Source organism: Gracilinanus agilis, chromosome 2, assembly GCF_016433145.1.
Source record: "Gracilinanus agilis isolate LMUSP501 chromosome 2, AgileGrace, whole genome shotgun sequence".
Classification (NCBI taxonomy): domain Eukaryota; kingdom Metazoa; phylum Chordata; class Mammalia; order Didelphimorphia; family Didelphidae; genus Gracilinanus; species Gracilinanus agilis.
In genome coordinates this window covers 69,999,582-70,014,725 of record NC_058131.1, presented here as the reverse complement: position 1 = coordinate 70,014,725, position 15,144 = coordinate 69,999,582, and the positions used below count along the sequence as shown (strand labels likewise).

At 40.5% G+C, this 15,144-nt stretch overlaps 1 pseudogene; it reads left to right on the top strand.

Moving 5' to 3' along the window:
* The first annotated feature begins 2,778 nt into the window (after positions 1-2,778).
* LOC123233290 lies at positions 2,779-3,665 on the top strand (annotated as a pseudogene).
* The last annotated feature ends 11,479 nt before the right edge of the window (positions 3,666-15,144 follow it).

Below are 15,144 nucleotides of genomic sequence, written 5' to 3'. Positions count from 1 at the left end.
TTTTTCACCTCTATTTGTAGCTTTCATTCATAGTGTCTTTTCCAAATCTTGGGGCCAGTTGAGTAATGCCATTCCCTCTCTGAGGAAATAATTATGGTCATAAAACTCATTTTGTTCAAAGGTCAGATTCCTGAATGCTTATAATTGGTATTTAAAAATTTTTACATGTTGATATAATTTTAATAATCATTTTCTGACATTTTGCTATCTATATTCTCAAGATCCCAAGTATTATTATATATGTTGTACCTGTATTATCATATAATATGTATTTCCATGCTTATCATGTAAAAGAAGACCTATTATTTACAATAGAGGAAAATTCATTGAGGAAATAGTGAAAATGGTATGTTCCAAACTTCATTTAGACTCTATCAGTTCACTCTATGGCAATGAACAGCATTTTACAACATGAGGCCCTTAAGGGGGCATCTAGGTGGCTCAGCAGATTGAGAGCCAGACTCAGAGATGGGAGGTCCTGGGTTCAAATCTGACCTCAGACACTACCTAGCTGTGTGACCCTGGGCAAGTCACTTGACCCCCACTGGCTAACCCTTATCACTCTTCTGCCTTGGAACCAATACTCAGTATTGATTCTAAGGTGGGAGGTGAGAGTTTAAAAAAATGAGTTCCTTGATGTTGATCCTTACATTGCTGAGAATAGTGAATTCATTCATGGTTGATCATCATACATTATGGTTAGTGTGTATAGTGTTCTGGCTATGCTCATTTAACTTTGAAATCATTTATATACTTCTCTCAGGGTATTTTTTTGCATTTGTCTTGTTCATCATTTTTTAAGGCAGGATAGTTTTGCCTTACAATCATATACCAAAACTTGTTCAGTCACTCCTAAACAGATAAATAATCCTTAAGTTTCTAGTTCTTTGCCACAATAAAAAGAACTACTATATTTCCATAAAAATAGGAATTTTCTTTTTATCATTGATCTCCTTGTGATATAGACCTAGTTGTAGTGTTTTGTCAAAGCATATACACAGGTTGGTGTCTCTTTGGAGATGGTTCTAGGGAGCAGCTGGGTAGCTCAGTGGATTGAGAATCGGGACTAGAGACAGGAGGTCCTGGGTTCAAATCCAGCCTCAGACACTTCCCAGCTGTATGACCCTGGGCAAGTCACTTGACCCCCATTGCTCACCCTTACCACTCTTCTGCCTTGCAGCCAATACACAGAAGTTAAGGGTTTAAAAAAAAGAAGAAAAAAAGAGATGGCTCTAAATTGTTTTTCAGCATGATTGTTTCAGTTCACAGTTCTCCCAACAGTGTATTAGTATCCAAACTTTTCCACATCCCTTCTAGTATTTATCATTTCCTTTTTTGGCATGCTGGCCAGTCTTCTTGGTGTGAGGTGATACCCCAGAGTTATTTAAATTTGCATTCCTCTAATTGTGATTTGGAGCATTCTTATATGACTAATTAAATATAGTTTTTTTTTTTAATTTTTCCCTCAGAATTGCCTGGTGTAAAAGGGAATTCTTTGTTCTCTTTGAATTTACACTTGTGAAAGTGAATCCTTTATTCTCTTTTCCTAGTTGTAGCTAACACTTTGGTAAACATTAACTTAAGTACCCCTACTTAGTACCTCACTAGACTGAACACAGGAATAATTCTCCTTTGTTTACCTTTTAAATTGAATCAACAAAGATTGAACAACCTACTTAGTGCTAAGTGAGAAACCAGCAAGATACTTGGAGAACTCCACCCTTTTTTTAAACTCAATCAGTCAGAAACTTGTGAATTCTTTTAAGAGTTCACACAAGAATTCACACCCTCAGAAACTCAATCAGCCAGGAATCTGTGAACTCTTTTGATGAGTATTCACCCCTCCAGAAGGTGAGAAGTGGTTCCTACAAACACTGCCCCTGGGCAGTGCTAGACAATTTGGAAGCTCTGATTGATTGCTCCCTGTGAAAAGGGGAAGAGACAAGAACCTACTATAAAAGGCCCTGAATTTCTGGGGCTAAGGAAGGAAGTCTACTCCAAGAAGGAGTTGGACTTCAAGAGGAAAGTCATCTTCAAGAAGAAGGTTGGCTCAATGAAGAAAGTTGGCCTCAAGAATCACCCTCAGCTCCAGTCCATGTCTTGACCTGCCTCTTGGAGGGAACTTGGTTGAGTGAATAACTGGATTTCCTTTCCTGTCTTCCGGAGAGAGTTTAATTCCTGTTAAAGGTCAATAAATCCTGGCTGAGTAGAGCACCAGAGCAATAATTAGTTAGATAGGCTAATGTCTTCTCTACCCTTTTGTATTTCTCTTCTATCACTCTTTCCACTTCTTTTGTAAATAAAAGCTATTAAAGTAGTTTTGACTTTGAGCAATAATACTTTGAATAGGCAACCACCACTATTATTTATAATCTTCATATATTTTAGCCAAACCATTAAAATTTAGTCCTTTCACTGTCATATCCTTTGGCTATTTGTAAATTAGGGAAGGCTTTGCATTCTCATACATTTTACTTAATTCTCTATATATTTGAGAAATTAATCCTTTATCATAGAGACTTAGTATAAAGGTTTTGTTTCTTTTGCTTGCTCTCTAGCTAGTTCAGACCAACTATAGCAGTAGTGGGATAGAAGAGAAGGCAGCCTCAAATAGCCATTTTAACTCTAGGGTTTCAGTTGTTGATCCTACTCAGAAAATGTTAGGTCTATCCTGCAGGGATATAGTACTGATTTTCTGCCCATTTAATTTGAGAGAATGGAGACTCAGCAGCCTGGAAAAAAAAAACCTCCCCAAGACAGAAACCAGTGAAAAAATTGATGTGTCCTTCTGAAGATATAGAGGGGGAGCAGGCCTGTAAAAGATGTATAATTATGGACAAAATGATTAAACTTTGCATTTTGCTTCAAAGCAAGAATGCTGGAGAAGTGATTGGGAAAAGAGACAAAAATATTAAAGCGCATTTGATAGTCTACAATGTCAGTGTTTCAGTTCCAAACAGTAGTGACCCTGAGCATATATTGAGTATCAGTGCAGATAGTAAAACAATTGGAGAAATTCTGAAAAAAACCCATCCTACTTTAGGAGATAATCTGCAGTTGCCATCATCCACTGCAAACCATCCAGTTTCCACTTAAACCTGATGCTTTGGAATGCTTGAATTACCAATACTATAAAGGAATTGACTTTGACAAGGAGTAAAGACTGTTGAAACACTGGAGCCTGGCAGGAGGAATTATTGGGGTCAAAGGTGCTAAAATCAAAGAACACTCAGACAACTATCAAGCTTTTCCAGAAATTCTGTCCTCATTCTACTGATAGAATTGTTCTTTTCACTGCAAAAAGCCTGAAAGAGTTGTGGAGAGCATAAAGATCATATTGGATCTTATATTTGAGTTTCCCATCAAAGGGTGTTTACAATCCTATGAATCGAATTTCTATGATGAGACCTATGACCATGGTGGTTTCACAATGATGTTTGATGATGGATAAGGATACCCTTTAGAATTTCCCATTTGGGGAAGAGAAGGCATTGATAGAATGCCTCCCTATCATGTTGGGCATCCTATGATTGCACCTAGAAGGGATTATGATGATATGAGCTGTTGTACCTCACAGGGGTGGTAGAAGAGCTCAAAATCTTCATCTTTCTCCACCACCACCACCTCGAGGAGATCTTATAGCTTATGACAGATGGCACAGCTAGTTTTAGTGTTAATGAGATTTGGGACTCTTCAATAGATACATGGAGTCCATTGCTCATTTGCCTATGCTCATTTTCCTGTCATCAACTTTGTCACAGGGTGACATCCAATATCTCATGAGTATTCCTCAAATTATCTTTACATTGGAAATATCAATAAGGCACATAAACTGTCACGATGTTTTCTATCATTACTGTCACAGAACTAGTCAATCTTCTTGAATGACAGAAATTTTTAAAAAATGCTTTCTACAAATGCTTTTAAAAGTACTCCACAGAGAAATAAGAAAATTCCTATAAAAAAGCAAGACAATCCCTACTCTCAAGAAACTCACACTCTAATTTAGGGAGACAACAAATCTCTCAAGCAGATGGAAAGTCTCAGAAGTTCTAAGGCTATATTATAAGGACAGATGGCAAAGTCCAGTGGTCTTTATGTTATACTAGTAGGTCAGATGACAGTACTAAGATTTTGAAGGGCAAAGAAGCAGGACAATTAATATGTCATTATTCTTATGGTAACCTTTATATTGATTCTTCCCCATGAATACTTGTGCTTAATACATTAAAGCCTGTTTATATTCAACACATGATTATCTGTTGTTGCCTTTTTAAAATCTTCTGTTGTTTAGTCAGTCCTTCATATCCAACTCTTCATGACTCTAAGGACCACAGTACACACCTACACTATCTTCTGAAATAAGTTCATGTTTGTTTTGTTGTTTCCTTATAATTAATTATCTAGCCATCTTATCCTCTACCATTCCCTTTACTTTTTGTCTCCAATATTTTTTCCAAATCAGAGTATTTTCTAATAAGTCTTGTCTTTTCATTATGTGACCAAAGTATTTACTCTTTATGTTCAATTTTTGGCCTTCTGATGAATACTCTGAATTTATTTCCTTGAATATTGACTGATTTTACCTCCTTGCTGTCTGAAGGACTATAAAGACTCTTCCAAAGCACCACAATTTGAAAACATCAATTCTACAGCTCTCAGCTCTACTTTTAGTCTAACTCTCAGAGCCATGCTTTGCCATTGGAAAAGAAACAAACAAACGAACAATTGCTTTGACTATATAGACCTTTTTGTTTCATTCATAATTTCAATTATTTGGTTATTTCTGTCTTGTAACTATAAGAACTACATAATATCATATCACCAGAAGAACCTTCAATTAAAATATAAGCCTTGGTTTCAAGAAAAAACATTTGGGTTCATTATAAGATTTGAAAATTCCTGAATTTTTTTTTAAAATGTACTTTCAGCCAATAGTGCTTTTTTGCATTTTCTCTATAGGATATCTGTATGAGTATGTGTATATGTATGTATATGTGTGTATACATGTGTGCATATATACTCATGGTTAAATTTTATATGATATCCATGCAACAGCAGATCAGAATTTGCATAAAAGTCTTTTGTTCTTCATTTACTTGATTTTTTTTCCCCTTTGGAGATTGTCAGACCAAACTCTTTTATGTGAGTACAAATACAATTTAAGAAATTAATCAACTATACTAGGACTTGATATATTCATTATGATGACACCTACAAACAGGAAGATATGGAGGTATATATCAAATGTGGAGGTTTGTCTTGGGTTTATTGCTGCTTAACCTCCATGAAGATGAGAAACTTCTTTGTTGAGCAGAAATTTTCCTGGTTGAAGATGGCAGCATAGATGGGGCAAATCTTAAAACCTCAGCACCCTTACACACCGAGATAGAAACCAATGTGCTTCGAGAAGAAAGAGGACCAAATTTAATAAAGGGACAGAACAGGGGGAGCCCTACTACAGAGCACCTAAAGAGGAACGCCAAGAAAAAGGCTTCAATTCTTGAACTGTTGGGTCTGAGGGTGTAGAAGGGGAATCCTAGGATGCCTCCCCCACATGCTGTGTGGAGTCTCCAGCGGCCACTGAAATCTCAGGGTGGGTGGGCACACTGGTCAGGAGAGAGGGCCTTGCTGGCACCAGACTTTACATTCATAATCATCTATGGAATATTTTTGGGAAAACCTCACTAATCCTTTCCAATATATTCACAGAATATGGCCACAGTGTATGTGTAGATTTTTACATAAGATTTTAAAACATAGGGAAATAGACATGTGTAGTTAGTTATTTATATTCTTTTACCTAACATCTTTTATCATATTAAGGCATTCCTGAGACAATTTTGGCATTAAAAAAATCTTCAAACAGTAAGGAGACTTCCAGTTAAGATGGCGGCAGAGTAAGGAGCAGTTGCTCGATCTCTCCTGACTGAACCACACAGGACCCCTCAAGGGGAAATAAAAATGAGTCCAGAGGAACGAAGGAACCCCACAACAGGGCGCAGCATTGCAGGTACGCAGAATCGGGGCATTTCCACACTATAAAGGGGTGAAACAGCTCTCACTAAAACGCGAGAGGAAGAAGCCCCTCCCCCAACCCCCACACTGCACACCTCGCACAACGCCAATGCATAAGATTGAAAACAAGACTGGGGCAACCAGATAATCACTGGCAGCCCCGGGGCTTGTACCTGTGTGCTGCCAGATGAGGGACCCCAGGTGGCTGGAGGGCAAGCAAGGACTTTCCCCAAGTGTCCAGGTGGGTGAAGGCACTGCCTCCAGCCAGGACAAAGGCCTCTAAAACACAGCCTTTCCCAAGCGCTGAAGGCATCGCCTCAGGTGCGAATAAAGATCTCCAGCCCACCTACTTTCACTACCTTCTGCAGTGGTGAAGGCAGTGCCCTAGGCTTGAATAACTATCTCCAGCCCAGGCTTGGACCTCCAGTGAGGACCTGGTGCAGACCAGAGCACAGCAATGGAAGCAGCCCCAAAGACTGCTGAAGGAGCCTCGGGCAGAGGGGCAGACCAGGAACTACCAGGAGGCCTGACCCCGAGGACAAGGAGACCAGAGCCCCCGGGAGCTTGCAAGGCTCAGGCAGACCCTGAGTGCAAAGACAAAGCTGAAAAGGGGCGGGGCCAACAATGGCCAGCAATAAGGAAGTCCAGAAGAAAAAGACTATCAAGAGAAACTCTGGAACACTGGACAACTTCTACACAGAGAAAATCCAGACAACAGAGGAGGGAAAACAAAAATCCAAACCTCCCCCCAAAAATGAAAGCTGGTCACAAGCTATGGAAGAGTTTAAAAATGAAATGCTGAGGGGCAGCTGGGTAGCTCAGTAGATTGAGAGTCAGGCCTAGAGACGGGAGGTCCTAGGTTCAAATCTGGCCTCAGACACTTCCCAGCTGTGTGACCCTGGGCAAGTCACTTAACCCCCATTGCCTTAAAAAAAATTATAAAAATAATAAAAAAAAAAGTAAAAAGAAAAATGAAATGCTGAGGAAGATGGAAGAAATCTGGCAAGAAAATAACAGTTTAAAAGGCAGAATTTCGCATTTGGAAAGTGAGACAAGTCAACTGAAGACCAAAAATGACCAGATTGAAAAGGAAAACCAAAAAATTATAGCCGAAAACCAAAACATTAAAGTCGAAAACCAAAACATTAAAGCCGAAAACCAGTCCTTAAAGGCTAGAATCAAACATTTAGAAATCAATAACCTCTCAAGACAACAAGAACAAATAAAACAAAGTCAAAAGACTGATAAAATAGAAGGAAACATGAAATATCTCAATGAGAGAGTGACAGACCAAGAAAACCGGTCTAGAAGAGACAACTTGAGAATCATTGGTCTTCCAGAAAAGGCAGAAATTAATAGAAACTTGGACTCCATACTTAAAGAAATTATTCAGCAAAATTGCCCTGAAGTTCTACAACAAGAGGGCAATATAGACATTGAAAGGATCCATAGAACACCCTCTACACTGGACCCAGAAAAGTCAACACCCAGAAATATAATAGCGAAATTGAAGAGCTTTCAAGTTAAAGAAAAAATCTTACAAGAAGCCAGAAAGAGACAATTCAAATATCAAGGAGCACCAATAAGGATCACACAGGATCTGGCAGCCTCAACACTAAAAGACATCAAGGCTTGGAATACAATATTCAGAAAGGCAAGAGAGCTGGGCCTGCAACCAGGAATCAACTACCCAGCGAAACTAACCATATACTTTCAGGGGAAATTAATAAAATCGAAAGTAAAAGAACTATTGAATTAATAAATACAACTAGAAGCTGGTATTTTGAAAAAACAGATAAAATAGACAAAGTACTAGTCAATCTAATAAGAAAAAGGAAAGAAGAAAACCAAATTGATAGTATTAGAGATGAAAAGGGAGACCTCACCTATAATGAAGGGGAAATTAAAGCAATCATTAAGAACTATTTCGCCCAATTATATGGCAACAAATATAACAATTTAGGAGATATGGATGAATATTTACAAAAATATAAATTGCCTAGATTAACAGCAGAAGAAATAGAATACCTAAATAATCCCATATCAGAAATAGAAATTGAACAAGCCATTAAAGAACTCCCTAAGAAAAAATCACCAGGACCTGATGGATTCACAAGTGAATTCTATCAGACATTCAAAGAGCAACTAATCCCAATACTATACAAATTATTTGATATGATAAGCAAAGAAGGAATCCTACCAAATGCATTTTATGACACAAATATGGTACTGATTCCAAAGCCAGGTAGACCAAAAACAGAGAAAGAAAACTATAGACCAATGTCCCTAATGAACATAGATGCAAAAATCTTAAATAGAATATTAGCAAAGAGACTCCAGCAAGTAATTAAGAAGATCATCCACCATGATCTGGTGGGATTTATACCAGGAATGCAAGGATGGTTCAACATTAGGAAAATCATCCACATAATTGACCATATCAACAGTCTAACAAACAAAAATCACATGATTATCTCAATAGATGCTGAAAAAGCCTTTGACAAAATAAAGCATCCATTCCTATTGAAAACACTGAAAAGTATAGGAATAGAAGGACCTTTCCTAAAAATAATAAACACTATATACCTAAAACCATCAACAAACATCATATGCAATGGGGATAAATTAGAAGCCTTCCCAATAAGATCAGGAGTGAAACAAGGATGCCCATTATCACCTCTATTATTCAATATAGTACTAGAAACACCAGCAGTTGCAATTAGAGAGAAGAAAAAGAAATCGAAGGTATCAAAATAGGCAAGGAGGAGACTAAGCTATCACTCTTTGCAGATGATATGATGGTATACTTAAAAAATCCTAGAGAATAAACTAAGAGGCTGGTAGAAATAATCAACAACTTTAGCAAAGTTGCAGGATACAAAATAAATGCACATAAATCATCAGCAATTCTATACATTTCCAACACATTAGTACAGCAAGAGGTAGAAGGAGAAACACCATTTAAAATCACCCTAGACAATATAAAATACTTGGGAATAAATCTAACAAAACAAACACAGCTATTATATGAAAACAACTACAAAACACTTTCCAAACAAATAAAACTGGACCTCAACAATTGGAAAGCCATTAACTGTTCATGGGTAGGACGAGCTAACATAATAAAAATGAACATCCTACCCAAATTAATTTACCTATTTAGCGCCATACCTATCAAATTACCAAAAAACATCTTTACTGAATTAGGAAAAACTATAACAAATTTCATTTGGAATAACAAAAGATCAAGAATATCAAAGGAAATAATGAAAAAAAAATGTGAAGGAAGGGGGCCTAGCAGTACCAGATATCAAACTATACTATAAAGCAGCAGTCATTAAATCAATATGGTACTGGCTAAGAGATAGAATGGAGGATCAGTGGAATAGACTTGGGGTTAATGATGTCAGCAAGACAGTGTATGATAAACACAAAGAGCCCAACTTTTGGGACATGAACCCACTATTTGACAAAAACTGCTGGGAAATTTGGAAAACAATATGGGAGAGATTAGGTTTAGATCAACATCTCACACCCTACACCAAGATAAATTCAGAATGGGTGAATGATTTGAATATAAAGAAGGAAACTATAAATAAGTTAAGTGAACACAGAATAATATACTTGTCAGATCTCTGGGAAAGGAAAGATTTTAAAACCAAGCAAGAGTTAGAGAAAATTACAAAATGTAAATTAAATGGTTTTGATTATATTAAACTAAAAAGCTTTTGTAGAAACAAAAACAATGTAATCAAAATCAGAAGGGAAACAGCAAATTGGGAAAAAATCTTTATAAGAAAAAACTCTGACAGGGGTCTAATCACTTAAATATACAATGAGTTAAAGCAATTGTATAAAAAAATTAAGCCATTCCCCAATTGATAAATGGGCAAGAGACATGAATAGGCAATTTTCAGATAAAGAAATCAAAAGTATCAATAAGTACATGAGAAAGTGTTCCAAATCTCTAATAATTAGAGAAATGCAAATCAAAACAACTCTGAGGTATCACCTCACACCTAGCAGATTGGCTAAAATGAAAGAAGGGGAAGGTAATGAATGTTGGAGGGGATGTGGCAAAATTGGGACATTAATGCATTGCTGGTGGAGTTGTGGAATGATCCAACCATTCTGGATGGCAATTTGGAACTATGCCCAAAGGGCTATAAAAGAATGCCTGCCCTTTGATCCAGCCATACCATTGCTGGGTTTGTACCCCCAAAGAGATCATAGATAAACAGACTTGTATGAAAATATTTATAGCTGCACTTTTTGTAGTGGTAAAAAACTGGTAAATGAGGGTATGTCCTTCAATTGGGGAATGGCTGAACAAATTGTGGTATATGCGGGTGATGGAATATTATTGTGCTAAAAGGAATAATAAACTGGAGGAATTCCATGCAAATTGGAGAGACCTCCAGGAAGTGATGCAGAGCGAAAGGAGCAGAGCCAGAAGAACATTGTACACAGAGACTGATATACTATGATAAAATCAAATGTAATGGGCTCCTGTACCAGCAGCAATGCAATGACACAAGACAGCTCTGAGGGATTTATGGTAAAGATGCTACCCACATTTAGAGGAAGGACTGCAGGAGAGGAAACATATAAGATAAACAATTGCTTGAATGCATGGACTGAGGCGGACATGAATGGGAAATAGACCCTGAACAAGGACACTTGTTACAACCAATGGAAATGTGTGTTAGCCAAGGGTGGGAGGAGAGCAGGGGGGGAGGGGTGAAGGGGAAAGTAGGCGCATAAAGTATGTAAACAGATTAAAAATGAATATTAATAAATGTCTAATAAAAAAAGAATAGACAGTAAAAAAAAATCTTCACTTTTAAATCTTTATTTCTTTTCTTCAGATTTTCTTCAAATTACTTTCTCAATCCCTTAAAATTGTGTTGATTTGGCATTAAAAAAATCTTTGCTTTTAAATATTTGATTTATTTCTTTTCTTCAGATTTTCTTCGAATTACTTTTTCAATTCTGTTAGGGACCAAGACTTTAAGATAAAATAGTCACTCTTCTAAGAATAGATATCATTCACTCTTCTAAGATAAGATATTTATCATAGGCCCAGCCATGCTTGGAGACAGTCAGACGCCACAGGAGATTTTCTATGCTCCCTTTCCACGTTCCTTTCCCCTTAGTATCTGCCGACCCCCTTCTGCCCTCAACCTATATATTCTTGTCATAGATCTGCAATAAACGAGCCTTGCTTCCATCCAAAAGACTCTGTGTCTTGCGCATGAGGTCTCCCCTCTTCTCTCCCTATGGGTTCTTAGGTTGCCGTTTCCCTGGACCCCTCGGTTGTGTCTGGCTGAACCTGGACAGTGGCGCCCAACGCGAGGCCCAGCGAACATGGCTTACAGGACAACTGAGGAGCAGCTGACGCGGCCTCGAATATACGCAATGGGTAGAGGCTGAGCAAGACGCCTTGAGGTAGGGTAAGTTGTCCCATCCTCCATAGGCATTTAAAAATCAAGAGTGTTTCTAAAAAAGGTGTGTGTGTGTGTGTGTGTACAAGGAAAGTGGAAGGAATACGTGTGCATGATGGGAAAAACACTCTCGAAGGAAACAGTGTTCGTGACTGAACTAAAAAATAGTCTCAGGGAGAGAGGTATCAGAGTAAAAAAGAAGGACCTGTTCAGGTTCTATGGCTTGATTCGTGACATTCTTAAAGAAGCCCACACGAGTCAACAAGTCTCGCACCTCCTCAGCTTGGCTGAGGACCCTATCTTAGAATCTAAGATAAAAAATGAAGAACCAAACTCGACTAAAGAACAGAGCTCGCCCCTCAAGGGGAATGAGTGTCCCTCGCCTCTTTTAGACAAACCTATCAAAAATCCCTCCCTTGAGGAGCCCCTTGTTCCCTCTAAGCCCAGACCACGCCTTTATCCAGTCCTATACAGGGACCCTCCTCAAGATAGCACACTTAATCTGGCTCATCAAGCAGAACTAGAGGAGGAGACAGCCCACTACCATAACAATGGCCCTCTGAGGAACAGACCTCCTCCCTACAACCTCCCATCCCCCACCATCCAACTTACCCTCCCACATGATTCCTCTGACTCCGAACAGGAGGAAGAGGGGGAGGAGGAAAGCGGATCCCGTGGAAATTCCAGGGCCACAGATACTTCAGGCCTCCCCCACCATCATCGGCCAATTTATAAAAAATTAAAAATTAAGCACATTAAAGACCTGCATTCAGCAGTTAAAAAGTATGGCCTGAATGCCCCTTTTACACTCTCCATCCTAGAAGGGCTTGGAGGAGAGGGGCACATCCTCCCCTCCGAATGGACCAAAGTTGTGCAATCTGTCCTATCCGGAGGGCAATTTCTAATTTGGAAGGCAGAGTTCCTTGATAGGGCAGAAAATCAAGCTAAGCTTAACTTAATCGGCAGGGCGCTCACCACCTTACAAGGTGTAGTTGTGCATCCCACCCTTGTTGATAACGACTTCACAGGGGAGATAAAACTTATCATAGAATCTCCGCATGGTCCCGTTACCATCCCTGCTGGTAAACGCTTAGCTCAGGCCCTCCCCCTCCCCATGATAGGCGATTTTCCCGCCGCAGCCCAAAAACGAGGTCCTTCCTCACCCGGCTCTTCCAACATTTATTGGGTACAACAACTTACTGAGTCCCGACCCACTCTGCAATTAAAGATCGAAGGAAAAACCTTCACAGGGCTGCTGGACACAGGGGCAGACTCTACTGTCATCTCCCAGGCTATTGGCCCCGTGCCTGGCCCCTTCAACCCTCAGCCACCCACCTGTCAGGAATAGGTCAGATCCAAGATACCCTCCAAAGTACTAAGCTCCTCCATTGGCAAGATACTGAGGGCAATAGTGGCACTACCCGTCCCTATGTAGTCGTGGGACTCCCCGTTAATCTCTGGGGCAGGGATATTCTAGCCCAGATGCGGCTCCTTATGGTTAGCCCCAGTGATGCTGTCACCACCATGATGCTGAAATCTGGGTACCTCCCAGGCAAAGGCCTTGGCAAGAACGAACAAGGCATCTTACACCCAATATCCCCCCCAGCCCAAAACGATAAAGGAGGACTTGGGTCAAAACATTTTTTTATAAAGGCCACTGATCCCCCTGCAATCCAGGCTGATAAGATCACCTGGAAGTCCAATTCTCCTGTCTGGATTGACCAGTGGCCTCTAACATCTGAGAAGGTTCAAGCTGCCCTAATGCTACTGCAGGAGCAACTCTCTCTTGGACACCTTGAACCTTCCACTTCCCCATGGAATACACCTATTTTTGTTATTAAAAAGAAATCGGGGAAATGGAGACTTCTACAGGACCTACGTGAGGTCAATAAGACCATGCTACCCATGGGGGCTTTACAGTCAGGCCTTCCATCCCTGACTGCTATCATTTTCCATTCCCATAGTCAATTCCCCATCCCCCTCATTGACACAGCTCCAAGCTCGAGGCTTTAGCATTGCCCCAGACAAAATTCAAACTCAAAGCCCAAGAAACTCTTTATCAGTTAAGTGGCAATCAGACTTTGCTTCTTGCTCACGCCCTCTTTGTTCTTAATTTCCTCACGCTGGATGCCGAAGGGCGTTCCGCTGCTGATCACCACTGGAATCCGCATACTTCATCTAATCTGGCCACAGTCCTTTGGCGTGACCCCGTCACGGGCCTCTGGTGTGGCCCCGACCCTGTCATTATCTGGGGAAAGGGCTCCGCCTGTATTTTTGATAAAGCGGCTACTAATGCCCATTGGATTCCATCTAGACTGATTAAACCTTTCGCCCCTGATACTAACCCTTCTAAGCCAGGGTTTTGTCCCTGAGAAGTCTTTTTCTTCTTCCTTTTTCAGAACCACAACCCTAATGACATCACAGATGGGACCTCCGATCCTGAACTCGTTTTCTCTGGCAGTTTACATCATCTACTCCACCTTCCTTCGGGTCACCACTTCCAGTCCTCATCTCCTGGTCCAACAATGGTGGGAGATCATCAATCCAGTTAATCAAGCCATCATTACCTCCTTTTCTTCTTCCCAATGGCCCCAATGGACGTGGTTTCCTTCCATTCCGGTTGATCTTTGTGCCCTAGGTGCCCCCCAGATGTCCTCAATCCACTACTGCGCCCCTACCTTCCCTGGCATGCCTAGCCTCCCGGATTACTGGACTCAATACACTCAATTTCCTCTATATGGCTGCCCTGGCTTTGATCAGCCACCACACTGTGGGGACCAGACAGACGGATTTTGTGCAACCTGGGGATGTGAAACCATTGGTACTGGATATTGGATCCAGGCGAACCAGGACTTGATATCAATAACCCGCAATTTATCCCGTCCATCTGTGTGCACCCCTAGTCCTCCTAATTGTAATCCCCTCATTATCACATTTACCAACACGGGGAAACGAAGTGTTAAATGGACAGATGGCTTGACTTGGGGTTTACGACTCTATAAGAAGGGCGGTTTTGATGATGTTCTTCTTTTCACCCTCCACCTCCGTGTGCAGCCCCTCATTGTTTCTGTTGGTCCTAACATCATCCTCTCGGATCAAAGACGCCCTTTTTCCCCTAACCCCCAGCCATTACTGACTCCCACGTCTCTCCCCATCCCATCGGTCCCCCTTTTTTCCCCTTCATCTCCGAATACCTCCTCCCAGTTACAGCCCCAGTCACAGCAAGGGTCCCTAAATATTCCCGGTATAGCAGACAGATTTTTATCTCTAGTATCAGGTGCCTATACTGCCCTGAGCGCTTCCAGGCCAGATTTGACGATTAAGTGTTGGCTCTGTCTGAGTCCACAACCCCCTTACTATGAAGGTATTGCCTATATGGCAGAACCCAATGAAACAGTTCTAGCTTCCCCTCGCTGCGCCGCCTTTTCTTGCCGTCTCACTCTTGCTGAAGTCTCTGGCCATGGCCTTTGTTTAGGCACCATTCCCTGATCTCATGCCCACTTATGTAACTCCACCCTTGACCTCCCCCCTTCCCCTTCCTTTTTGGAAGCCCCGAATAATGGCTTTTGGGCTTGCAATACTGGCCTCACCCCTTGTATATCTCTTCTAGTTTTCAATACCTCCTTTGAATTCTGTGTTCTTGTCCAGCTATGGCCACGTATCTCTTTCCACACGGACGATA